This window comes from Haliaeetus albicilla, chromosome 8 (assembly GCF_947461875.1).
Source record: "Haliaeetus albicilla chromosome 8, bHalAlb1.1, whole genome shotgun sequence".
In the NCBI taxonomy this organism is placed as follows: domain Eukaryota; kingdom Metazoa; phylum Chordata; class Aves; order Accipitriformes; family Accipitridae; genus Haliaeetus; species Haliaeetus albicilla.
The window spans coordinates 25,505,425-25,531,792 of record NC_091490.1 but is presented as its reverse complement, the minus strand read 5'-3'; the positions used below and the strand labels follow the sequence as shown (position 1 = coordinate 25,531,792).

The window sequence follows — 26,368 nt, the reverse complement described above, 5'->3', positions numbered from 1 at the left end:
AGGAACAGATCTACTGGGGGTTGTGCTTCCTCTGCCCTCTGCACTGTTGTGTATGGTACAAGCTTCTGAACTTGTGACATTAGCAACGCTGTGTAGAACATCCTATTAGACTAGCTGGATAGTGCCCGATACAGTCTTGTATAAATACTAGTTCACCCATGCTTCCATTTAAGTATGATATGTTTTTTGCACCTAGCAGCCTTTCTTCTTTCTTTTTTTTTTTTTTTTTAACTTCTCGACTTTTCTGGAATAAGCAGGAAAACAATACAAAATGAAGAAAATGCACTAAATGAGACATACTAATTGCTGGCTGTGATTAATTAGTAACTGTAAGCCACCCCCCTTGCCTTAATTTCTAGTAATTTACTTGCATGAATTCAATAAAATCAGACAAATTTCAAAATACCTTAATCGTTGCTATTTTAATTGACCATTGAGCTTGTCTGTTGTCATTGCTTCCAAAAACTTACATTTCTTAAACTGAGAAGGGACACAGTAGGATCCTGATATTTAGATTGATAAGGAACCAGAAGCCTAACCAAAAACCTGTAGACGATATAAAAAAATACTTAGTCTTCATTGCCTATGTTTTACTTTCAGGCTCCCAAATGAGTTGCTCTGATTTACCCGGCTGTAGCAAAGGAGAGGATTTATTGCTATGTTTTCAAGCATTCATCAGTTCTAATGACAGAAAGCCAGTCAGGCCCTATGGCAGAGTCTTGACCATTTGCAAAACTATAGTGTGATGGCTTTCTAAGGAATTAAGTCACAGAAGCTTAATGGCATTAAAGTCCTGGATATCCCTGGTAGAAGCTAAGAAGTGAGCTTCTCATGCTGCACTGGAAGACTTGCACTTCTGCCTCATGCAGCCTCATTGTGAGGCCACATGCTCTTACTGCTCCCTTTTAAAATGGATCTGCCTGACTTATTTTTTGCCTCAAAATATCATTCAGAAAACTTTACATCTTCTAGGCCATATTATTAAAAATTCTTGCATGTCGTCTGTTAATCATTGTAAGTTCTGCTGAAATGTGAGGGTCAATTCTTACAAAACAGTATTTGCAATTACTGTACCACAACCTAAAATTGATCATAAGCTTAAAACCAGGGCACATAAGCGAACTGCATAGTTTTTCCTTCAGTTAAACTATCCGCATGGCTTCAGAACAAGGTTTTAAAATAGCATTATCTAAAAAAATAACAATGTTATGAATCACCACTTCTTACAAGACCTTTAGAGGTTCTCCCTTTTGCTGTTTGTAAATCCTTAGTCTTTGCATTAAAATTTTCTCAGACAGGAAAACAATAACAATTGATTTACATGGACAAAAGCAGCTTTTCTCAGTTTTCAGTCCAGCTTCCTCTGAGATCTCATTGACCTCCAAAGTTCAACTTCTTCCAAGAAAATTTTCTTTGGGATTAATAGCCTTCAGCATCAAATCATTGAGTGCTATAGCCATTACCAGTGCTATAACTAAGGTTGTATCAGCATTTTCGCATAAACTCTTATTTTCAGAGATTTATAGCTTGGCTAAAAAATATAGTTTTATCCTGAAACTTGGCAAAACAAGCTCAGTCTGGGAGCAATTTTACTTTTTATTTTGAGAGATCAGCTCAACTCTGTGGGTGTTTTTAGACTAAAGTTCCGAATGGAACCTTCATTTGCTATCTACATCCCATTGGTGCCTTGGAGAAATCCCAGCCTGACTTTCTAAGAGTGCAGATCCACTTCTGATAAATTATGGAAAGGCAATGTAAAAGGGTGTTTTAAAAATGGTTATTCCCTATGTTAAAGATTCTCAAACTGGATGTAGTCACTGCTTCTCAGTAAGACATTTTAATCACTTGAAATTTATAAAATTTTTCCAAAGATTTTAGCCAGCCAGACTAACACGTGAGACCAACAAAGTGCCCTGCAGTAACAGAGGGGTCTGAATGTTTCTGTCAGCATCTTCATGCAGAGTAACTGAGGAGCCTGCTGGCCCTTCAGCAGTTGGAAGTGCTGATGGATTGGGGGATGAAAACCCTGTGTAGAGGAGCCCAAGAAAACCTGAGGTGAGGAGTTTGGGGAACTGTGGCCTCCTGCCTCTTCAGGACTCATGACAGTTCCCTGGTGGCTAGGGCTGGGTGCCAGGAGGGACAGATGAGGAAGAGGAGGCAGGCATCTTTCTCTCCAGCATCCTGAAATAAAATCTTCACCAAAATTAAAGATGCTTAGATCAAAACCAGCAGAAGTACTTACATGCTCTGCTTTGCACAAGCCCCTTCGGAAGAGGTTCAGAGGCACCAGCTGGAGGGAAAGATGACAGAGAGATGCCATGGAGTTTCCAGTTTCCTTTGTAGGTAATTCTTGTAAAGGATGACTTGGTCCTGAGTCATTGCCAGGAGGTGGGAATACAAACATGACACAATATGCAAACATGTTCAAGGCTACAGGCTACAAATGTAATTGCTTCTCAGAAAAATGTACTCAGCTAAGATGAGGACCCAGTGCAATACAATGGTTCCCATGACTACTCATTCATCCCACAATGGAAATTTGAACAAACCAGAGACAACACCCTGCCCCCAACTCCCCCCAAATTGGTCACAAAACTAAAAATGTCCCGTCAGTCTTTCCTCAGAAGTATAGGACAATTCCTAATGCCTGTGTCCAGCAGCAGGACCACTATTTCACTTAGCCAATACAAATAATATTTTATCAATCACTTGCCGTATGAAGGAAAAGGCCAAGTCACCCTCTAGACTATTCCGTTGTTTCAGACATGTCAGTATGTCAGTGACTACCACAGTTGCTCCTGCAATCCAGACGGATCACCCTTATATTCATTCTGTTCTGTTTTCAAGCAGAAATTTATTGGTCCCCAACAACAGCAAGGCAACATCCTCTGAAAACAGGGCACTAAGTAAACATACAGAATCGACAGTGCCGCATCCGAGTAGGAAATTCCAACCTTCATATCTTTGGGAATGCTCCACTTGAATCTGATCCAGAAATCTTTTTTGGGAGCAGCTCATTATAACTAGACAGATTCAGTCCAAACTCTGAAACTTCTTTTGAAGGCATAATGGCAGGGGAACCTCACAGATGGGATTAGAAGGAAGATAATGAGGTAGCTTTGCAGATGTCTAAAGAAGCTCTTTCCAAATGTAAGGAATGGCATGGGATAAAGCTTGAAACTAAGTGACTGAAAATCTAAGAAGTAGATGGAGGAGGCTGGCATCACGGGCTAATCAGTGAAAGAAGTGATTTCTTGATCCTGAATGAGAGATGATAGGTAGGATGAGGTGAAGCTATGAATGGCTTTGAAAGTGAAGACAAGCTGCTTATATCTGATAGAAAAGGAGTGTTATATATTTGACAGTCAAAGTGATGGGCTAGGAAAATGATCTCTGCAGTGCTATGCTGTATAGAACCACGCCGGCAAAACTGCATTTTTCAAAAGCAGAGGAATGGATATTGCAGTAACCAACAGAGCTTGGTGATAATTTACATATATATTAATTCTTGCATAATAATCATCACTGAGTAAGGTCTATAACACATTTCCATAAAGACAATTATTTTTAACGATTTTTTTGAAACTTACACTGAAGCATGTTGCATGGGAAAGTGGGCACTTTGTTGCATATTTATAGTAAGATTGTTTCAGGTCAGCATTTTCACTGCAACATCCTTGTAAAATTTCTAGTTTTATAAAAGTAAAAACTTACATACTTAACTAAAAATCCTTTTTACGTGCATCTTTTTTTTGTTGTTTTGTTTTTGGCTAAAGCTTTTCATTTCAATACAATACCTGAGGGCATTCAGTGCTCATATCCATGGCAATTCCATAATGTCTTAGCTGGTGGTCTTGGTTTATTCCTCTCTGGGCTCTGGTAGAAGGAGAGAGGTTGTCTATTACAACTTGGAGATGACTCTGGAAAGTCAGTATGCTGGATAACACAGCCATCAAGTCACTGAACATACCACCTCCTAGACATACAGATTTAACAGCACTTCTCCACTTTGTTTGGAACGGTATTACACTACTGTGGTTCTGGCTGTAATACATTAGGAATTCGTTTTATTCCCTATTGTATCATATACTTCATTTCCCCCATGCAGAGACTGACTGCTGCATACACATTCTTCCAGGGCAAGGCTTTTCCTATTAATAGACAACTTGGCTTCATACGCTGAGATGAATGAACAAGGTTTCAAGTGCCTGCCTAAATTAAGTGGACCATATGTCATAAGCTATAGTATCCTGCTAGTAGAGAATAAAATAAAGCAAGATCGAGAGGAAAAATAGCTTCCTACCATTAGCTGACGTCTCAGACTCAAATTTTCAAACATGTTTATTTAAGTGTGCTTAGAACTATTTACTTATTCTGTGCATCATATGAAGTTACACACATTTCTAATGTATTCTTGATGGGGGTGCTGTCTCAGGAATAAAACTTCTGAGCATTACCATAACACAAATATTAAGGTACCAATTCTGATTTTTTATTTTCCTCCCCTGGAACTGCCTTCAACTTGTGGCCAGCTTCATGGTTTTCTGCTTTGGCTTTCCAACTTGTAAAAACTGGAATACAGTTGTTTACTATTTATTTAGTGTCCTGTGATTGTAGGATATTGCAAACTTTCCTTTGCTAATGTAAAAAACACTAGTGGATGAATGTTATCTTTTTTTAAGCAAATTATATTGACTACTATTACTGTTTAAACAGCCCACCTCTGCTGCGCAGTTGAAAGAAACATGCTCTTTCAGACTCTTTGAGTGGTTATATAATCAGCATTCCTCACAAATATTTGACTCATTAGAGCTAGCAATCACATTTTCCTGGCAAGTCGTCCAGTGCTAGGTGCAAACAGAGTCAGAGAACTAGAAAATATAAAAATCAGCATTTCCATTTACTTCCTCCCACTCATCCCATGCATTTCTACTGTATTTTTTTCCTTCTTTGCTTTGCCTTTCTCTAAATATCTCTTGAAAAGTAACATTGCCAGATCTTTTCATTCAGGTTAGGGAATGGATAAGACCATGGTCAGCTGGTAGGCATACATGCTTGCACTTTCTTAGGTTTTTAGGATGTGCCATTCTGTGCTTCCAATATAAGTCCAACTTCAATTCCCCTTATGATCCAAATTGGCAGTCAGAGGTTTATGTTGGTATGAAAAACAGAAAAGGAAGAAATTCCATAGCTAACATAACTTACAACTTCATTGTTTTCTTCTTACGCTACTTGTGACCAAAAGCAGCAGAATAAAAGATTTAGTGTCTCAAATGAAAGAGAAATATTTTTGTAGAAGAAAACCTTTGGAGAAAAAAAATTTGTTGGGAGTGAGGAGGAATTTTGTGTGCGTATTTTAACCAGTGATCATTTGGCTGCCTTATGAATACTGAATATTGCCTGCAGTTCAGATACTCGAAAAGTAGAAATTAATAAAATGTAACAAATAAAAGCCACACGTGGGGAAAAAATAACTTTACAATCAATTATTCACCTTTACAATTACTATAGACACTCCTCACCTTTCTTTTCTACTTAATTTAGTTAGTGACATAGACTCAAAGGTGATGTCTAAAGTTAAAAGAGAACAGCAGCTATGGCAGTAGGGAATAAGGCTGATTATAATCAACAGCAAAAGTTATTCAATACAAAGCTCTATGATGTGGCACACTATCCTAGAGAAAACAATCCATGGCCCCAGTCCTATAAACCCTTTGGTGCTTTATGCCTGTGGGAGATGTCCATGAGGACCAAACCCATATCTGTGTGGTATCTAAGAGGAACAAGAAAATTTGAAACATCACCTTTGATTGCAAATTAGACAGGTCTGGCAATCCTGCCATGTTTCATGGTAACGCATCACCCTACTGCAATTATCTGTGAATTTCTGGCCATTTGGCTGTTTGGTAACCGTCCTTAGTTTTTGCAAAAAGGAATCTAGGTATTTTGGTATTTCAGTTTGAAAATGTCAAGAAAAAGACTTTTTGCTTTACGTTTTCTCTTTTACTTAGACTAGTGGAGATGTAATTTAAGGAAGCGTGTTGGCACGTGTCATTGAAAACATTTTAGAAGTTTCCTTAGGAGTCTAGCAAGCAAGGGCCTGGAGTTGCACTGCTGAATTTGCTTCAGCTTGCTCAATGCAACAGAAAAGCTGAAAAGTCAGGCTTTGACTAACTGTGTGTTCCCTTTGAAGAAAGAATTGTGATTGTTGGCAGAGGAAGGAAGAAGCTAGGACAAAACAAGGGAAGGAAGAAGTTGTTTTTTTCTTTCCACCAGCGAGCTCCTTAATTTTTGCTGCCAAGATCATAACTCTAATTTACAAGATAAACACAAATCTATTTATAGATTACTTAATTTAAATTACAGAATTACATGTCTTTTGGGTTGAAACCTTTGCATATTCAGAGAAGGGAAAATGAGGGAAATATCATATGAGGCAAAGGTCATTTTGATGTCAACAGAAAATAGCCCCAGTCAGAAAGAAAAAAGTTTCTGTTCACATTTAACATATTTTAAACTCAGTACATATTTCTTTCCTTTTTAATGTTATCTCTTATTACAGAGACATGGTCAGAGATCTAAAAATGCTTAGGCCTACAACTTAGGTGTTTCAATCTCTAAATACTTAAATGTATCAAAAAATGTATCCTTGAAAATCAAAAGTGAAGGAGGCCTCCCTGTAGTCCTTCTTGAATAATTTATTTTGGATATAACTAGCACCAAAAGATGTCAAAATAAAAGAATTATCCTGAGAAATTTGTTAATTGCCCCAATTATTTAATGTAACTTCTCTTAAGACTCATGATGACAGTATAAAGGTTGATGTTATAAGCTAAGTTGTGAGGATCTTTTCTGCAGAAACAGTTACTGTCCCAGGTATTATCAACAAGTTTTGAATATATCAATACTATTTTCTAATGCCCAGCTGAAAGATAGGCATACTTGTTTAATTAATAAAAAAATCAGAGACACCCCATTACAAAATTTAGCCAATTAATTACAACTTGTTTAAAAAATTACTTATTTATGCAACCTTCCTAGAAGAAATGAAGGAAAAAAATGTTTGCAAACATTAAAAACCCCCAAACTGTTTGCATTACTTTTTTGTTGTCACATTATAGGTACAAGTCTCACCACAAAGAAAAGCAAGAATTCAGACTTTTGCATAAACAGCCTCTAAAGCAATGGAGCCCTCTATGAGATTCCAAGAATCACTTTTAAACTGAAAATGGAAAGAATCCACTTCTGTAAAATATGTCCTTCATCCAGTAAGACTGTTAGAACAGAAACTTTATGATAGGGACACAGTGTGGGAACACAGTTTAAGAAATCTGTAGCAAATTTAGCTAGAGCTAGAAGATCAACAGTAAGGAGGCTATTTGACTCAGTTTCCATTGATGTAATGTCTTACATTTGTTGGAAGAATAATACCTTCTATGCATTATGTTAAAATTTAACCTTCCATTTTTTTAACAAATACTTACAATACTGATTCTAAAACAAATCTTTTCTCTGCCACTAAGGAACACAAGTGGAGTAATGGGTGCATGCCTAGAAATATAATGTGAAAAATTTGTGAAAATAAAAAGAGTGAACTTCAGAAAATGAAGCAGTGTTTCAAAGAAAATAAAAATCAAGCAGCCAGACTTTACCTTTAAAAACTTTGGAGTTTTTTTAGATTATATCCAACAAAATCACATATTCAACCAGATTTTGGAGCAAGCTGTAGATTTAATAGGCTAAAAAATATGTATGACCGTAAATGTAGTTCAAAAACTTAAAAGTGTCACCCTAAACCTTAAAGTGTCCCATTCTCATAACCAAAGTGCAAGTAGGAGAGAAATCGTGTCAATCATTGGAGTCTTCATTTCAGTTGCCAAATACCCTCAGCTACAACTTCTTTGAATGGGGACTGAGGGTGCTCAGCACTCCTCAGAAATTAGCCCTTAACCAAGACTAAAGAAACAGAGCGGCAAACATCCAAACAGGCTTTTCTGCAGTTTGACCAAATTTCCTAATGACAGTCATCACCTTCATTTTAAAAATCTGGAAATGACTATGATCATCAACAAGTAAGACATTGATTTTACTTAGTTTGAATTTCCAACAGGTGAAAAACTTTGTAGGATGTCTCTTCCTAATGGATGATGAACGACAATGGATGTTTAATGTATTGTTTTTCTTTTTTTCTCAATATGATAACTGCATTTTACTTAGCTGGAAAAGCTGTAATGCTACTCCAGTGAGTGGTGCTAAATGTGATTTTGAAGCAAGAGTAAGCACTTATACTTCTAGGGTGTTTCCTTCTAGATCCAAACAGAGGACAGTAATCTCACAAAGCAGAAAGGGACTAACGTCAGTATCCATTTGGTTTATGGTCTGTCTGGGAAAAGGTCACCTAACTGCAGGATCTGAGATTTAACCATGGAGTATTTCATTTTTGGTGGGAAAGAAACAGCCTTCTCCTTCCCCAATAAATAAAGAACCTAACTGAACAATTCAGTTTCTCAAAATATTCAAGGGTGCCCAATCTGTAATGAAAATATTAAATGTTTTCTCTGATCTTTTTTGGGCAAGTATCTTATATGAAGCCAGTATCTAGCATGCCTTAAAAACTATACAGCTCAAGAGCCAAAGAAAATAGGAAAGGCAGCAATCTCTGAGAAACTTCCTACCCTTTCTCAGTTGGTGGGACTTGGAATCCCATAGGATGTCATAAAAGCCAGGTAGTCTCTGGGGAAAGCACTGCAAGGTGGAGAAAACAGGGTTACGGTTTTGACATTTTCCTCAAAAAAAAAGTTACAATTTTTTATGACTACTTAGGGTCCATTTAAATGGAAATAATTCATTTTTAGACAACAGAGTTTCCCAGCTCATCCATAACCATAAGGAACATGGCCTACTTCGGTACATCTTCCTTGATCGGCATTAGCAAATGGAAAACTTTTGCCCTGATGTAGTCTGAGGACTCAGTATCTGATAGGGGAAGATTTTAGAGCTAACTTTCACATTTTTAATGGCTCTATCAGAGTTGATATTTGAATAAATAAGTAAAACATAAGCCCCTACTTGGAAGAAATAACAGCCTTTATCAGGAATCAGAACTTGTAATGCCTGTTTTATGTCTTTTTCTTTCCATCCCAAACCCAATTTGCATTTTACCCTAAATCTATGTAGTGTCTGAAGATGTCTGAATGCCCTCCTCTCTTGTTCCTGAAAACATATTTGGTGAAGGCTGAACTAAAACCTTCCTTTCTAGTTATATGAAGTTTCATAAGAAACATTTCTCTGTCATACACAAACCTATTGGGAAGAGTGAGAAGACAGCAAATGCTCAGGACGTGTAAGCTGTTGACAGTACTTTTTTTTTTTTTTAATCTGTTCATGGGAGGGAAACTTAAGACATGAGCTTCACGGGACTTTACATTTTAGTTTTTCAAAATACTTGTCATTTAATGAATATATATTTAGGTCCAGTCAGAGACAGAGTCATGGTGACATTTCAGTGGAAATACATCTCTTGATACCAGCTGAGAACAAAGCTGTGGGTGGGCTAGTAAATTCCTGTCTGGGGAACTGACTATGATCAAGAAAAAGGGAATTACAAGGAGCATGTAGAATCACAGTAGTGTAACTAGCAGGGCCTGTGCTTCCACACTGTGTTTTTACTTTAGAAGCAGTACAATAACAGCATTTTAAGGACATTTCCTGAAATGAATATCCATCTAGACACACTTAAGCACCTCCATAAATAAGGACTTAAAATATTTTGAAAAATAACTATTATTCTAACTTTAATTTATTTTTTGGAAGCTATAGATGAGCTCACTGTTGTGACATGTTGCCTCTGAATTCTCTTTTATCACTGACAATAAACTATAGGTATTAAAAAACCATTGCTGTACTTTCTGTAGGGGGCAGTCTGATCAAAGTTTTTGTTTTGTTTTCTAGTAGGAAAAACATTGGGAAAAAATGTTTTGCCAAACCAACATGTAGAACATTAATGATCAATGTCCAAAATGTTTTCAGTGCTGGTTAACTAGAATGATTTTAAAATTTGTCTAGCGGAGTATTCAGAATGAGTCATGTAGAAATGAATATTTATATTCCCTCTGACCTCAAACATTTGTGGCCTTGTACAAGGTCACATAAGGAGACTACGAAAAGCTTCCACATAACTCACTTGATAATTTCTCTCCTTAGTTCAGCAAGCTGTGTATGTGATATACACCACATGTTTTTTGGTGCACTCAGAAGCACATTAAGTTCCCATAAAATTAATTTTACAGCGATTTAATTGTGAATGACAATAACTGAAAATATATAAGGAATGTTGGGGCAGGGAGACAAATTGCAAGGGATAGCATTTTGCTGTTGCTGCTGGGGTTATTTTTAAATCTGGCAATGATTCTGTCACTATTACACACACTGTTTTTCCCCCAAAGATATTTTGAACACAGCATAAAATTCCTAATCCAAAGACTAAGAATTTCAGAAAAATAAAATGCAAAAGTAGCTAAGTTCTTGAAATCTTTCTTGGATCTCCTCAAATTATTTTTCCAGAGCTACTGTATTCTGTGTTTTCCAGACATATTTAAAGTCTTAAAAATATTTCTTATACAAGCACACATATTAAAGAGCATGATTCTCATGAGAAGGACTAATGAGCCAGTCATACATACAGCAACAAAATGAAGCAAATGACAGGAAAAACTGAAATAGCATATTAAGGATTTCCTTGAAGCCCAAATAAGAGAAACTCAGATCACACTGAGTATTATGTTTCATACAGGGAGTTATTTTGCCACTTGAAAATGTGGACTAGTGGGCAGAACCTAGAATGATGAAATTCCAGTACCCAAGAACCACAGACATCTCTGGAATTGTCTGCTGTTTGTAGCAGCAAAATAAAAAAGTTCAGGACTCAGAACTTTCTAGCATTACAATGTCTTTCAAAGGACAGACTGAAACAAACTGTCCTGCTGCAGAATGAATCTTCAAATACATGACTTTGCCTAGAGTGAGAATAATAGAAAAAACACTGGAAAGAACATTTTTGGATCAACGGAACATTATGGACAATATAACGAAAATTATATTGGTCAGAAAAAATTAGATGGGGGTTGAAAAGGATGGAAAGCATCAATTCACCTGTGTTAGCTTGGAGGACAAACATGAAGGTTTTTATTTATTAGGTTCTATTATGCGTTTTCACAGTTGCTCTGTTAACCTGAGGCCAAGGCAATAAACAAGGTTGTTCTTTTTAACTTTTAAAGGCCAGTAGTGCTGAGTTAAATAGGAGCTACTGCTAATAGGGCTGCACCCATTTATACCAGCACAGAATTTAGCCCACTGCTGGAATAAACAGTTAGGTCATGACTTTCTCTACTATTCAGAAAAAAAGATGAAAATGCCATTGGAACAACCTCAGGATATATCTTTTATTTACTTGAGGATTTTTATATTTTTTTTTTAAAGATAAAAAGATCGGGATTTGACTGACTCATTAGTACAGGTGAGTTTGGGTGGCCTTCACTTAGCAGCCCCAAAGGATAACTACACTTAGTAGCCAGCTTGGACTGAGGGCAATTTTCTGACTGCTCTTCTGAGAGTGACAGCCACAGATCTGGGTGTAACTGTGTCACTGCTCTTGTCTTCCCCTCTCTACTGATGCAGGCGCTACAGCAGCAGCAGCAGCTCAGGGTTCTGCAGGGCCATGGATGGGCATGAAGCCTTCCCTCCTTCTTCTAGGACATAACCTGGGATCTTTTATTCCCTGAACAACTGCTCCTTGCCTCCTCCAAGAAAAGATGCGGACTCAGTGGAAGCATCTTACATGCTGAATTCAAGATTTGGGCCACCAGCTAGCCCTGCCAGAGTTTGTTATATGAGATAGAAACCTTTTTTCTTGATAAAAGTCCCATTACAGATGTGAAAAGGATCCTGGGGCCGGGTGGTGGGGTGGGGAGGGGCATAAAGGAGGAACCAAATTCTCTCTACAGAAGACTGAAACTAAGCTTCCACTTGGTTAGCTACAAAAGGGGAGTTCCAAATTACTTGTTTCAGGCAAAGCATTTTTACAGCTGCAGAAAATAACAAACTACAAACATTTAAAACCATGTAATATACCTCATATCTATTAAAAATACTTATGTTTTCTTACACGTTCATAAGGTCTATGACTATCCACTATCCAATTGTATCGGGACTCTCATTTATATTCTTGTTATACCCTGTATCCTTGTTGATGTCTAACCGTTAACCTCTATCAGCATAAGAACTGCAAAATATTGTGTAATTAATTTACACAAGTGAGATAGTTCTCCCAGCTCATAAAAACTATTAGTTATAATGGCCACATTAATTAATTACAAGAGTAAGACCAACTTGAGGCTTTGTTTGGCATTAACTTTTCTTTTCTAAGAAGAATGTTGTCAAATGCTGACCTCCCAGAATCCTTGTTTTTTCATCTTGATTTCCTCCCGCCTTCAGCATCAACTAATCTTACACGTCTTCACAGATCCAGAATATAAAATGGTAGTACTCCTATAGGATGCTCCTCTGTATTGCAGTTCTCTGGGACTGCCAGGTATGTATTACCAAGTCTCCCTTTTTAGAATTCCTTTTAGAGAAGTCCTACTGGTTTGTAGACATGAGATTTTTATAAAAGCTTAATGAATTTAGGAAAATATACTAATCTTCTAAAATTGGGTCATTTCACTGAAATATGCTTGTTATAGAGTTATCAGATCCATCTTCCAGGAAAATTGTCAGATCTCAATAACAGCACTTAGTCACTCTTTCACAGCATGACTCCCACCCTTAATCATCATCAGTAAAGCTAGGGCTTGCCTGTTTGATCCTGCTAGAGAAGTTATTAAACCATGTTACTTCAGCTGAGCAATATCTTAATGAGGAAATATTGCAAAATGGGAAACTAAACTAAATGTTTTCTAAACTAAAGGTTTTAATGTACTGAAAGAAAGCTTCTAAATCAAAAAGAATGGCCCAAAATTCAAACCAGAAGGTACAGTCATTGCTTATCCATTCCTGCCTATCTTCAACATGGAAGAAATAATAAACAGCATAAAAGGCCAAAGACCTACCTGAAGACAGAAAGGGTAACATCAATATTGTCAGATGCTAAGGAATGTGACTTACTTTGCCAATTAATGCTCTTATCTTCCATAGTCTAATTGGGAGGTTGCAAGAATAGTTAATGGATGAGAATGGATAGCAGGGAAAAGCAAGTTAAGATCTGTCACACAGGGATCACTTGCTGTCAGACAGTGCCAGGCACGGCAGCGGCGGCTCGACCGCCACGGCTCCCCATGCAAGCCAGCTGCATCTGTGAGGATGGGGGAGTGTGCTGGTGCCCCAAGACAAAATTCAACCCAGCTGATGAAAATATGGATGGGTGGGTCATGCTTTCTGTAAGACATTTTCATATTGTTAGTTTTAATGAGGCAGTACCCCGTACCCCATGCACGTCTTCACACAGTCCTGCCCTTTGTGCCTCCTTGGAGTACATCATTTCAGGCTCTTGAGCCTGCAGACTCTCTAACGCTTCATCTTCCCATCCCCAATCCTGAACATATGCAGGACCTCTGTATAGCTCTCACAAGCAGATGGCCTACCAAAGGGCTAGTGCAAAATGCTAATGGTTTTGTTTCTGGAACAAACAAGAAAGAAAGGAAGGGGGGGAAAAAAAAGAAAAAACAAAGAAGACTCAATCTGCTTGAACACTAACATTGAACAAAAGCAGTATCTAATCTAGGTATCTCTAGAACAGGAAAGAAAGGTAAAACTGGCTGAAATATGTGCAAAACAGTTTGTGAAGGCACTGTAAAACAACTAAATAGTTTGCAACCTGAACACTGTTACACAAATGTCATTGTGAATCAGCCAACAATGAAATAAACCTACTGCATCAAACCTAAATAAGGACAAAATAATCATACTATATAGTCAATCCCTAAATAATGTAAAGTAGGTACCACAGGAAACAAGACTGATTTAATTTGCAAACCATGTGGCTGTCAATTAGGTGATATATTAATACCTTACAAGCAAATATGCTGTTAGACACAAATTCATTATCTGTTAAAGGATACCGGATAAAAACATACTACAGTCTTGCCATTTGTTTTATTAAAGGCATGTTTAATCTCTAATTTATATGAGGTTTGGTGTTTGTGGGCCTACAATAAATAAGGAAGGAAAAGAATTGTGGGAGTGTCGTAAAAGTATTTCAATTAACTTTTTATTGTTATATCTTAAAACATGTATTGTAAGTCCTGTCCTTTTTCCAGAATTAGACATGTGCAATAATTATCTTGTCATTTGTGGCATACTCTTGTTTTTAAGAAATACACGATGCTTGTTTAAATGGACTTTAGGAGTGATTAATAGAAGTTCTTTTTATTAAATGGAACTCTGATTTGCTATGTGTACTGCTAAAGGATGCAGTTGCTAAGACACTAGTTAAATAACTGGAACTTGACTGCACATGTAAATGGATGGAGACTGCATCCTGTCACGAATTTGTGCAGTTTTAAAGATCCCAGTGAAATATTTTGAATGTTGATCAGACAGAAGCTGCATGTATTTATACAGATAAATCTTAATCTTTAAGACAGATTAAAATGAGATAAAATTAAAATTAGCTGGGGAGACTTCATGTGACCATGCCCTCCCTCAGCTCTATTTTTAAGTTTAAACATTTAAAATATTTCTGGTTTTCATCTAGTGATACTTATGGTAGAAGGCACAGATATTCTCTGAAAGAGAGACTAGTATATAACAGTTTTCCCCTCCTTCCTTTCCTCTCTGCAGGTGAGTGCCTTAAACGGTAAACCCTAGAGTCATGATCCTTCTTGCTTGCTCCCATCTGTCTTAGTTTCCTTCCTGCAAGCCCCACTCAGTACTTATAGAAATAAAAGTCATAAGCACCAACACTGAGGACAGGACTTCATAGCTTGAAAAGATGAAAGGTCTTTCCTTGCAGCTTTAACTGAAACCATAATTGTAAACTTATCTTCCAAAGTGTTAAAGGGAAAATGTTTGTTTTTTCTTGCGCAGGTTTTCCTACACATGAAGACATTTTTTCCTCCCATTAGGTGTTCAAAACCAGAAAGACAAGAAAAAAAAGCCCAACTACTATTTTCTGTACTAGCATTTGCATTCCATTTACAATATTTGCATTGGGCATGTTTAGACATGTCCTTTTTAAAATTTTTTTTTAAGTTTCCACAGTTCATTTAGAGCAACAACATTCAGATGTTGCATCAGTTCAACACTAGGTGAAAAACAAACTAAAATCTGAACAGGCCTTTTTATCACTTGACTAGATACTTCTAATTGATCTTCTGATTGATACTTCTAGCTGATCTTATTGATAACAAAAGTATTTAACTCTTTTCCATGTAGTGTCCTATGTGTTGCTAAAGAAATTTCTAGGGACAGTAGGTGAAGATGATTTAGTTTTGAATGCATGAGTGCAACTTTAATAATACAGTAACACTCAGCAATAAATCATTAATTTTTTTTAACAATAGTTGTTGTAAATTTAAAGGTTAATACTTTATAGTTTTAATATGTTTAATAAAAATAGTTTAAATTATTTCAAAGCATCTAATGCATTAATATTTGCTTCCATATATGCTTCTGGAATTAAATATTACAACAGAATTAATTTTAAATTGGATTTTATATAATATTCATGACAAGTCTTTGTCTCTATCCCTTATGACTAGATAGCAAGAAAACAGTGGCTGCATGCTCTCTCCTTTTATAGGGTTATGGCATAAACAAGGATCTGGTCACAGTGATTAAAGGGATTCTAAAAGTTACAACAAATACTGCAATCAGGCATGAGATTAATTGGTAGATCAACTACACACTGGCTCCATAGGTGAGCAGAAGTCAACCTCCAGCAGCAAAACAAGAGTACACTGCCTCTGGCAACTATATCAGGATGACTCCAATACCAGTTGTTTCTGGAGCAAAACCAAGTGCTGCCAAGAGATGCCAAGGAAGATTGGGACCCACGAGCTTGGCCTCCTGTTAGTATCACCACACTAAGACAGAAGATAGCATGCACTAAGCAGAGTGAGGGAAAAGAAATATTACTCCTCCCATTTCACAGGCAGAGAATGCAGAGCCTGTGGATGAAGCTGGCTGCTTCTGCTCACAGTAAGCACAGCGAAAGCAGCTGCTTTTAGTAACCAAACTAAATGCAGAATGGCACTGTGCCACAGACATCTCCTAAATGACTTTCTTAGGCAGGGACAGAAAAGGAATCCAGTCAGATGGTCTCCAAAGCCACTGCCTTAACCACAGCTCCCTTTCCATTGCCCAGTTCTCCCTCCTCCCACTGCCTCTCTCCCTCCATGGCTGTGCTATCAGAGGTGATTCACAGAAGAGCAAGGGAAAATGGACTTTGTTAAAAGACCATCCTGTGCAATTTCTTCTGTTCTCCTCACTTTTGGGTCACTGGAGTGGTGTGCTTAAAATTCTGCTATTATCAAATTCATCACCTTCAATCATCCTCTATTAAGCCCAGCAGCATTCCTCTCAACTACTGAATGACATTTCCTACCAGTTCCTTTATATTGCACTGTGTGAAATAATACAGATATTATATGTAACCTGCAATTGCAGATAATTAGGTAACATCCCCAGAAGCCAATTAAAAAAATATCACACTTGGCAATTTCTTTTGGATGTGAAGAGGGACTGGTTCTGCTGTCTTACTTTAGTGAGGTTAAATATACATCTATATACATATAGGAGTTACTCATGGATGTAACAGTAGCAGATCTGAGTGATAAGCATTGTAATTCAACAATATAGCATCACTGTCACTTTTTGAACTCTGGATGAAAAATATCAAAGAATGTATTTGCACTCTATTATGAAGTAATGAACATATACAATTCATTTCACATCTCAGCTAGAACAGTGGCTGTCAGATGATACACTTTGATTTTTGTTAAGTGCAAAATCCACATTTTTCTTCTTGTTCCTTTTAGGTATACCAAACCATAGCATGGAGTCCATTGGGAGCTCTGTTGTTGTAAGAGAATCGTGCAAAAAGAAAATATTTGTGTCTTGGGGGGAGGGGAGCGGGAATGGGGGGTGGATTTCCTCCTCATTATTCCAGGTCTGACCACTTCATGTAAAAGAGACCAGAGCTATATCCTTGTCTCCTTCTTGCCCTCTCTTGATGGTGTGTGTTTGCTTGGGACAGGGATGGAAATGCAAGTGTTTCTAATTTTTTTGCTGCTTAGATAGACCCTGAAGTGGCTGACAGCTGGAATTTGAGGTTCTTTTTAATCTGACTAAAGGACAGTAAAGGGAACTCAATAACTGTGGGGCCAGACTAGACACTTACTCTGACCCTTTGCTTTGTTCAGAAGATCCCTGTAGGCTGGCTAAGTCCATAGTCAGTGCAATGTAATGGATACCAGCCTATTTCATGAGCCTTAACTCCTCTTGGGCACCATTGCTGCAGCATCCTCTTGGAGACTTCTGGCACCCAGAGCATGTGAGAGTAGCTGGTCTGGACAGGGATACTGAAGCGGCTCTCCTTGCACTCTCCTTTCCTCTCCCCCCCTAAGTACTCTAAGCACAGAAAGTCCCTTGTATTCAGCCTAGGCTTTATCTTACTTAAACTTCAAACAACTAGACAAATGCAATATTTCAATTCCACAACTGAAAAGAAAAACACGATTGTAATGAACTGACAATCAGCAACTAAATGCTTTGATTCCTAGGGGAAAATTCACTTAAATACATTGTACTTGACCAGCATTTCTCTTTCTCTACACTTTAATGTGTTGGTCATAAAACATCTATCAGAGAAGATACAGGTGCTATAGATGATTGCCTGTATAGACAGGAATAGGCAGGAGCCTGAACATTATATTTATTGGCTTGGCTGTTTGTCCTTTAGGCTAAGGTCGTATGCATTAATCTAGCCATTTCCTAGGTTTATTTTAAAAGGAAAAATAAAACACACACCTAGTAATGCTAAAATTTAAATGATTCCAGGTGTGGTGTTCAGTAATCGTTCAGTTAGGCTCTTGTTAAAGCTTTTGTAAGAGATTTAATTTACTCTGTTTCTGTGAGGCACTGGCGACTTGCCAGAGCTATCTGCATGAGGAGAGCAGCTCTGAAGGCACCATCTCCAATGCCATCTGAAACGGACGAGACCTGCACACCCAGCAGCTGAGTAAGTACCTTCACATGGCACTGGTACAATACATGTTCAGCTTGCTGCATCTCTTTTGACATGGTATTGTCAGGAGCAGCTCTTGCTCTGCAAGGGAAGGTGAGCCAGGGGACTGGAGAGGGGACTAGTGTTAACAAAGGCAACAGCACAGGTGACAGGCCCAGGTCATGTTGAGGGAGGGCACTGCAGTGCCTAGGAGGACAGGGAGATGGATATGACTGTGTTGAAGATAAGGAAAAGGATGTGTTAGGGAAGGACTATAAGGAATATCATGCAAGCAGGGCAAGACAGACCCCTTTCCTTTCCCTGAACCTCCTCAGTAAGTTGCTCAGCTGCGTAAAAATGATGGCTCAGCAACAGTGACCATGTGGTAGAGGGCTAGGGTGCAAGAGGCAGACTATATAGCAAGAAACCGGAGGAGCCTGTCTTTACTAGGAGAGTGGAGGCAGTAGAAACCTGGTCTTGATTTGGGCTGTTGAGCTATTTGCAGTAGAAAGGCAGGCGTTTTGCAGATGAAAACATAGGAATTAAGGGAAAGAAATGGGATCAACATATCTGAAGGGAGTGGGAATTGCAGCACACATTGATAGATCTTTTAATGGATAATTCATTAATCTGTTTTATGCATGCTTGGACTAGACATTTAGAGGTCATTTAACACCCCACTAAATTATACTGTGTACAACAAAACTCAAACCATCTATGTAGGGAGTATGCTGGCAGATGATCATACTTCCAGCCTTGCTGCAAGCATTGCTTGCTTGGAGGCAGCTTCCACTAGGTTGCGTTAAGCATCAGTTGTATAACCATTATCACGTAAGAGAGCTGTACCTGAACGCTGGAGAAAGAGCGGAACACAGAAAATATCACAGGAAAGAGCAAGCATTTAGAGAAGGCAAAATTACGGGGTCCACATAAGCATGAGTAATAGTGACATTTTATTTTCTTTGTGTAAATGACTTTTAGACAAAGGCACTTCTATCAAGTTCCCCAGAGCTGTATTAATTTTCCAGTTCTGCCACTAGCTTCCAATGTACTTTTGCAAGCCACTTAATCTTTGAGGATATATAAAATATATATTAGTTTCTAGAAACAAATACATGATCACCAGAGTCTTTTCTTCCCAAATCCAAACCCCATGACCTTCCTGAAAGTAAATCTCTTTTTGAGATTGTAGTATTCTGAAGAGCACTTAGCACAGCCTAAAATTCACCCCAGCCACCCTTCAGACACATGGGGCCATCTCTTCCACACAACTCGTGGCAATGCTAGAACAGTGTTTATAAGACACCGGTTTGCTTCTTTCACTGGAGTGGACTGAGCCTTCTCACAGCCATCTTCTAAAACAAAAAGGGTGAAAGCAAGTTGCATTTCCTTAGGTGTGGCTAAGCCACATAACATAAACAGAGCTCATTTTTGTCTCTGCTTTTCATTTATCCCTAAGAAAAATACTGCCTAGTTATATTTAGCATTCTGAATCAGTCATGAGAAGGGGCACTGGGCAGGGTTTGTGGTTTCTTCAAGCAATCTGCTGATCACACCATCTTGGGTAAGTCATCCCCTATGCACAGCCATTAATTCACTGTGCACTGAATTCTTTGGGTTTCCTTCTTTTTTAGAGGTCAGTAAAACTCCTTTTCTTTGTCCACTAACCGAAAAACCTTACCTAGCAAGACACCCAGGCTCGGCCAGGACAGAGCATGCCTGGCAGGTCTTTTGTTCCCATCTCAGAGTCCTCCAGGGAGCTGCCCACCTCCCCAGGGCAGAGCTCCTGCACAGCTAGCTCTCTGGTCAAAGGAGATCAAAAGTTTGGCACAAGCTTTGTCCCTTTTTAGCTCCTCTCCAACACAACTGGTCAACCATGTAGGAAACAGATACATTGTCTTTCCCTGAACAGTGATGCATCAGGACTGTTTCCCATGGGCTGGGGAGCTGCAGGAGCAGCACAATGCCACCAGGTGATCCTTCCAGGGTGAGGTGGCTCACAGGGCACCCACAGTAGCAGTTAGAAGCCAAATTTACTCATGAACATTTAATGCCATTATTTAAATGTAGAAGTAATGCCAAAAAAAGGCAAGGGTTATGTCCCTCACATTGAGGTTCCTCAGACTTGCAACTCACTAGCAGAGGGATTCTTCACTGTTTATATCAGCATATTTCTCCCAGGGGATGGGCCATCATTGCTACAGTTTAAGGGATTCACCTGTAAAACCAAAACAAAGCCTGTTGAGAGATTAGAGATCTTCAAGAACAGAGAAAAAAGCAGCTGTTTTCCTTTGTAGGGTCAAGATAAGAATCATATTTTTACTTTCAGGAAATTAGTTTAATTTCTAAATACCAAAGAACAGTATATATATTTTTCTGACAAAGGCAAGCTAAATATCTTTCTGATGTGGTAGACATGCTGATTATTACAGGTAGTCTCAGTAATCAGTGTAGGGCCATCTTAATTTTCTCCCTTGAAGCAAAAAGAACTTTATTATCTGTAGTTGAGATGGAATTTATTGAAACGGAGCTCAATAACTACTAAACAAACAGGCCAAAAAATGAATGAATCTACGGGAACAAGTTGAAATAGTGAGATACATCATGAAATGTGATTAATGACACCAAGGGAAATATAAAATAACATGTTTCCCTGGAAATGGGCTGTAAGTGCACAATGTCTGCACAATATTGTGCATCTGCAGTTCTCTGTCTTGCCACCTAATATCCAAATTGTCTGCCAGTATAAACACAGCTGCTAAATGTCTTCTACAACTGCAAAAATAATGAATCTCCACTTTCTTCCCAGCTATTGAAGTATATTTTTACAGAGACAAATGCAATGTTTACCCTTGTTCGACAGAAGACAATGTCAATGCCCAACACATATGTCTTATTAACACACATTCCGATTCAAATATCATAGATCAAAGAAATGGGATGGCTGTTTTATAGTATCCTTAGATGAGCTGAGATTTAATGTTTTTGGCTTGAATAAATTCTCATCTGGTTTCTGCACAGACATTTGCCTACCCATTGGTATAGAGTCACTGTTTTAGTTGGTTTTGACCATCACTACAACTTTACTGAATCTAGCAGGATTGTGAGGGAAGGATAAGAAATCTTTATGTAAACTCTGCTTTCCACATTGTGGATTGGCCTGCAGGCTCTGCTGGATAAGTACTGTGATGGGTTTCTCCCCAGCCTGGAGACATAGGTCTGCAGCAGCCGGGAGCGTGGGAGACTCCAAGTAACAATTTTCATGTTATAATACTAGCCTGGACTGTAAGAAGTAATTTAAGATAATTTACTATGTTGCATTTACTGAAACAACTTTTTTTTTTTTTCAGAAAATATAACTAAGGAAAACCTATGTAAAATGGAAAATGATAGTTAGGATTTTAAAACACTGTACTCTGCTTGGTCTTTGCCTAGATGAAGAAAACATAAATGGGAAAAAAAAACCTGAAAGAAAAAAAGAGAGAAATAAGGCTCCATAACCTTAGGAAGGGTACCAATCTATTTATATGCTTCCTGGAATGCTCAGAACATTTAGTCTTACTGGCCACAAGAAACCACTTTTGTTGTGCAAAAGGTTTCACACATGAACTGAAGCCAAAAGTTTTTTTCATGGCACAGTGGGAAGAAAAAACATTATTGTACAGTTTTGTGAACTACAGACAGAAATCAGTCTGTAGACCTGCCTGGTAAAAACTTTCCGAATTTAAGAAAACACTGTCACTCCCCCCAGCTTCCTTCAAATCATAGTCTTGAGAGACACATCTTTTGTTATATGGAGAGAAAATTGGTACCTAATCATGATTAGGCAAGTAAGCAAAGTACAATTACTACTCTTGATTAGCTAAAAACGATGCACACGCTATCATTTTTTGTCAGCTTGTCTCTCCCAACCTATACTCCATTTTTATCCTATCCATCTGTTACAACTCATCAGCTGGTGTTCTTTGGGGTAAGGAATATACTTTTCTCTAGACTTGTACATGAACTAGCTTCAGCCCACTTTTCCACTGGCTGCAATAGAAATACCAGAGACTTATAATAAACATGAGATTTTTTTTTTTTCTGTCAGAAAGCAAGATAGATCATAAATTCTAATAAAATTATAGAAAAATTCAAAATTTACATACAAATTAATCATTAAAGGCAGATTAGGAAGATTCAATTGGTCAGACCATCATGATAAGAAATAAGATACAACTTTAGTCCTTTGTTGGGACTTCCAGTTATCTTTCTCTATTTAAATCATTTTCCCAGATATTTAATTGCAGATGTTCCTAATCTGTTACTCTACCAGGCAGAACACAGCTTTTTAGATATCACTTTGTCAATGATCACTCACGATCCGTAGCTGTGCTTGATACAGTTCAAAGTTGCGATGTGGATCAGACTGGCATGTTAGGGAGAAGTGTCCAAGACCTCTATAAATAGCCATTCCACCTTTACAGCAGGTAAATATATCTGCACCCTTGCATGTGAATCTTGAAGCACTCGCTTTGAACATTACAGCTAGAAGAAAACCAACTGAAGTGGAACCCAGACTTTCTTGCTGCTAGACTGAAATGCACAGTTGGATCTAGAAGCCCAGCTGTAGATCCAGTTAGGTACGAGTTTGAACTCCAAGTCTTTGTATTTTTGTTCAATAGCATCATATTTTTAAGTAAAAGCTGGAGCTGAAACAAACAGTTGCTCCTGTTGAGAAGCTGTGTTTGCACACTGTTCTCATCCTCTGGGCTGGCCCTGAGGAGCAAACTTCAGCAAGCACACAGTGGTGCTCTTCCAAAGCAGCATGGCTTTGGATGCTGCCTCATGGGGGTGGAATAAGGTCATAGTGCTAGGTACAGCTGTTGATTGTGTGAGAGTAAAGGCAGGCTAATGCCTTTAAATTCTGTGGATTTATTCTATCCCACAGTTATTCTGGCATAAATCACAAGAGGAATTTGACTACAGTAGCAATATGGGCAGAGGTGGGCACAAAATACAACGAGAATAGACATGCTGGAAGACAGTGTCTGATATTATGCCCCAAAAGCAGTCAGGAGAGAGAGCAGGGGATAAACAATGCAGAGGTGAGAGTTCTGCCTTACAGATTCTGTCTGGAAAAGCAACAATTGAGAAGTGGTCAAGTACCAATAAAGAAGCAGAATTGAGCTCTCCTGGTTTTTACATGAGAGGCATCATATCACATCATGAAAGAAGTGGGGAGGATTGTCAGCCTTTATTCACTATACATTTCCCATATTCACTCTGCTTTTTTAAAAAAACAAGTCTCCCACATTTATGAATCTGCTAAAACACACAGCTTTTCACAAAAATAGACAAATATGACTGCAAACTGTCAAGGTAACAAAGAAGGCTTGGATAAGACTCAGGTCACTGGGAAAACACCACTTACTATGAAAAGCCCTTGGATGATGCTGAGGAAAAGTTTGCCAAAACGCACTGGAAAAAAATTAAGTGGCCTAATCATTACAAGAGATCAGTGTGTGCAATTCCCAGCCACCTTGGTACGAGTTGCTCATGGGTACTGCCCTGCGGTGGCTGGACTTGAGGGATTTTAAAGAACTGTATACAGAAAACCAAACACTGCATAGATCTAACTCTATTTCCCCTGTAAGGCTACAGGAGAAAAAAAATAAATGGGAGAAGCAATTTTCAACACAACTGTCTTCTTCCTGCAGTAACAACATCTTTCATGCTGCCAACAAAACAAATCCAAATGATCACCACAAACACACACCTCTCAGGAAGTCTGCCCTCTCTGCTGGCTTCAAACATTTGCCGGGCTTTTACAGTGCTGAAATTATTCCTGCACCAAATCTTGGAATTAGTGAGACACCACCCCGTCTGTGGTTACAGGCTGCCCAGACAAAGCCTTGGAGAGGGTGCTGGGTGCTTCCCACGGTGGAGCAAGGGTGGGAGGGGGCTCAGGCTGTCCTCTGCTTCCCCACCCCCTCACCACAGATTTGCCCTCCTAGGGGGGAGTGTGGCAAACCCCTCCAAACCCTGGGACTGCCTGGGCACCCAGTATATGCTGGGGATGTGCGTGTGGCTCCTTCCTCTCCAGTCATCCTCGCTGCAACCTGTCATTTTTTCCATATAGCCTCACAACATTTTAAAGAACAAAACTGTGGGTAGGGTACCTTTCATAATAATAAATAGGAATAGCAGTGCTTTTGTGAATTTAGGTCAATGCATCACCCTTAGAGCGCATTATAAATTCATCAGAATTACAGCCTGAAGAAAATTTTATTCCCTGGCATCAGCTGCTTTTAGCCATGCCACAGATCTTCAGCAGAATTTAAAGTCTAGATTAAGTATTGATTGATTTTAAATAAATTATAATATGTTATAGCCAGAAAGCTGGGCTGTGACTGGTATAGATGGTTTCCCTTTTTACTTCCTTTCCCACCTCAAATATTAACAAATTTGTTCACTGCATTATGACTGTAACAAACAACCAATTCAAAAATGTATAATACTGAAGTAAGTACTAATTTAAGCAGCATCTTCACCTACTTGACACAGGAATGAATAGAAATTATAAACTAGGTACAGAATAAACATATCAGTTTAAAGGATTATGTGAATAAGAATAAATTCCTAAAGAATTAGCTACAGGGGAAAAGTATATGCAAAACTGCAGCTTATATTAACATTTTCTTACATTTCAGATGCTTTGTTCAGTTTTTTAAGGTTCAAAAATATCTCTGCAATGATGGCTACCAAGAAGCTGTAACACAATGATACACTATTCTGTCGTGCTCAGTAGCATCAGCTGCTTGTGTATCTAGCACATTATTTCCGGATGACTAACAGATGAGCATATCATTTTAAACTATATTTAATAGGGAATGAAAACTTGCATGAGCAGGTATTCAAAATGTAACTATGATACAGTTACCAAAGCCAACTGAGAAACAAAACAGGCCTAAACTTTATGGGAAAGAAAACAACAACTATCTGCTGTACTGCTAAAAGAGGACAAGAGGACACGTAAGGACATATAGTTTTGTGTTTGACCTATTTTGGTTGATTTAATTTTCAGATTTTGTAAGCCAAGCTCCAGTGAGTTCCTGAGGAAAAAATTCTAACTGGCATTTTACTGTGAGTCAAACGTCACACAAAAAGTGCTTTGTGCATCAAGATAACATTAGGAGCTGTCTAGCTGCACGTACCAAAGGACCAGTTTGAACAAAGAAAACCAGAGCTGTAATGGACTTCTAATAGTAACGATACTTTGCACTTCTGTAGTACATTTCAATTTGAGATCTCCAAGTATTTTGCAGTGCATGACAATTAAGCCTATTACGTGGAACCTTCAGTAGAAAAAAATTATCATAATTTTACTGATGAAGAAACTGAGGTACAGAGAAGTTGAATGACCTTCATAAGATCTTACAGCAAACAGGACGGCAGTGCATCATAAGAAATGCCAGGCAGTTTTTTAGAACTCCACTTCAGCAAGGGCACTAACTCCTATTTCCAAACAGCCTATCTGCCAGCTAAGTTATATGTCCAGCTAATATTTCCCCAGCTTCATGAACAATAAAATACATCTTTTCATTCAGAGGTAGCTTATTTCCTGTTGCTGTTCTTACAAGCTGATGACAGAAACATTCATTCTTTTAATGAAAGTGCAGACAGTTTGGGGTACGACAGCAACTCAGATAAAGTCCACTTAGAGATGGAAAGAGTGACTGAAATTGAATGTATCACCATATTGCATATAGACATAGAGTGTGACAAACTTGAGCCCAGTTGACATGGTTAGCAATTGCCCATTTTAAGAGACAACCTTAGAACTTTACCAGCAATATTGCCTTCAGACTGCACACCTAGCAGGATCATGATAAACTTTTCCCTCCTAAGTCGTTCACTTTGAATAGAAATAAGCAAGCTTTGAATTTGAATGTTTTTTCTAGTTACCACTGAGCAGCTGTGATATTTACTGCTTTCTTTCCATTCTCTGCTAAGAAAGATGTGATTACCTTTTTCTGAAAAATATAATAAATGAATGATTTTTCCAAATGTATCTTTTCCCAGTTAGACCTCACACTGCAGCTAGAATAACCCAGCCCTTCTTTGAGGCATTAATAAAACCAAGAGGCAGTGGAGTTAGATTTTGCA

At 38.3% G+C, this 26,368-nt stretch overlaps 1 long non-coding RNA gene across 4 annotated transcripts in view; it reads right to left on the bottom strand.

Annotated features, from left to right (window-relative positions):
- LOC138686430 (uncharacterized) overlaps positions 1-26,368 on the bottom strand; it is a 74,921-nt gene that overhangs the window by 16,374 nt on the left and 32,179 nt on the right. For all 4 annotated transcript variants that reach the window (XR_011325807.1, XR_011325808.1, XR_011325810.1 and 1 more), the window contains exon 2: positions 2,243-3,081. This is a non-coding gene — a long non-coding RNA (uncharacterized lncRNA). The remainder of the gene's footprint in view (positions 1-2,242; positions 3,082-26,368) is intronic.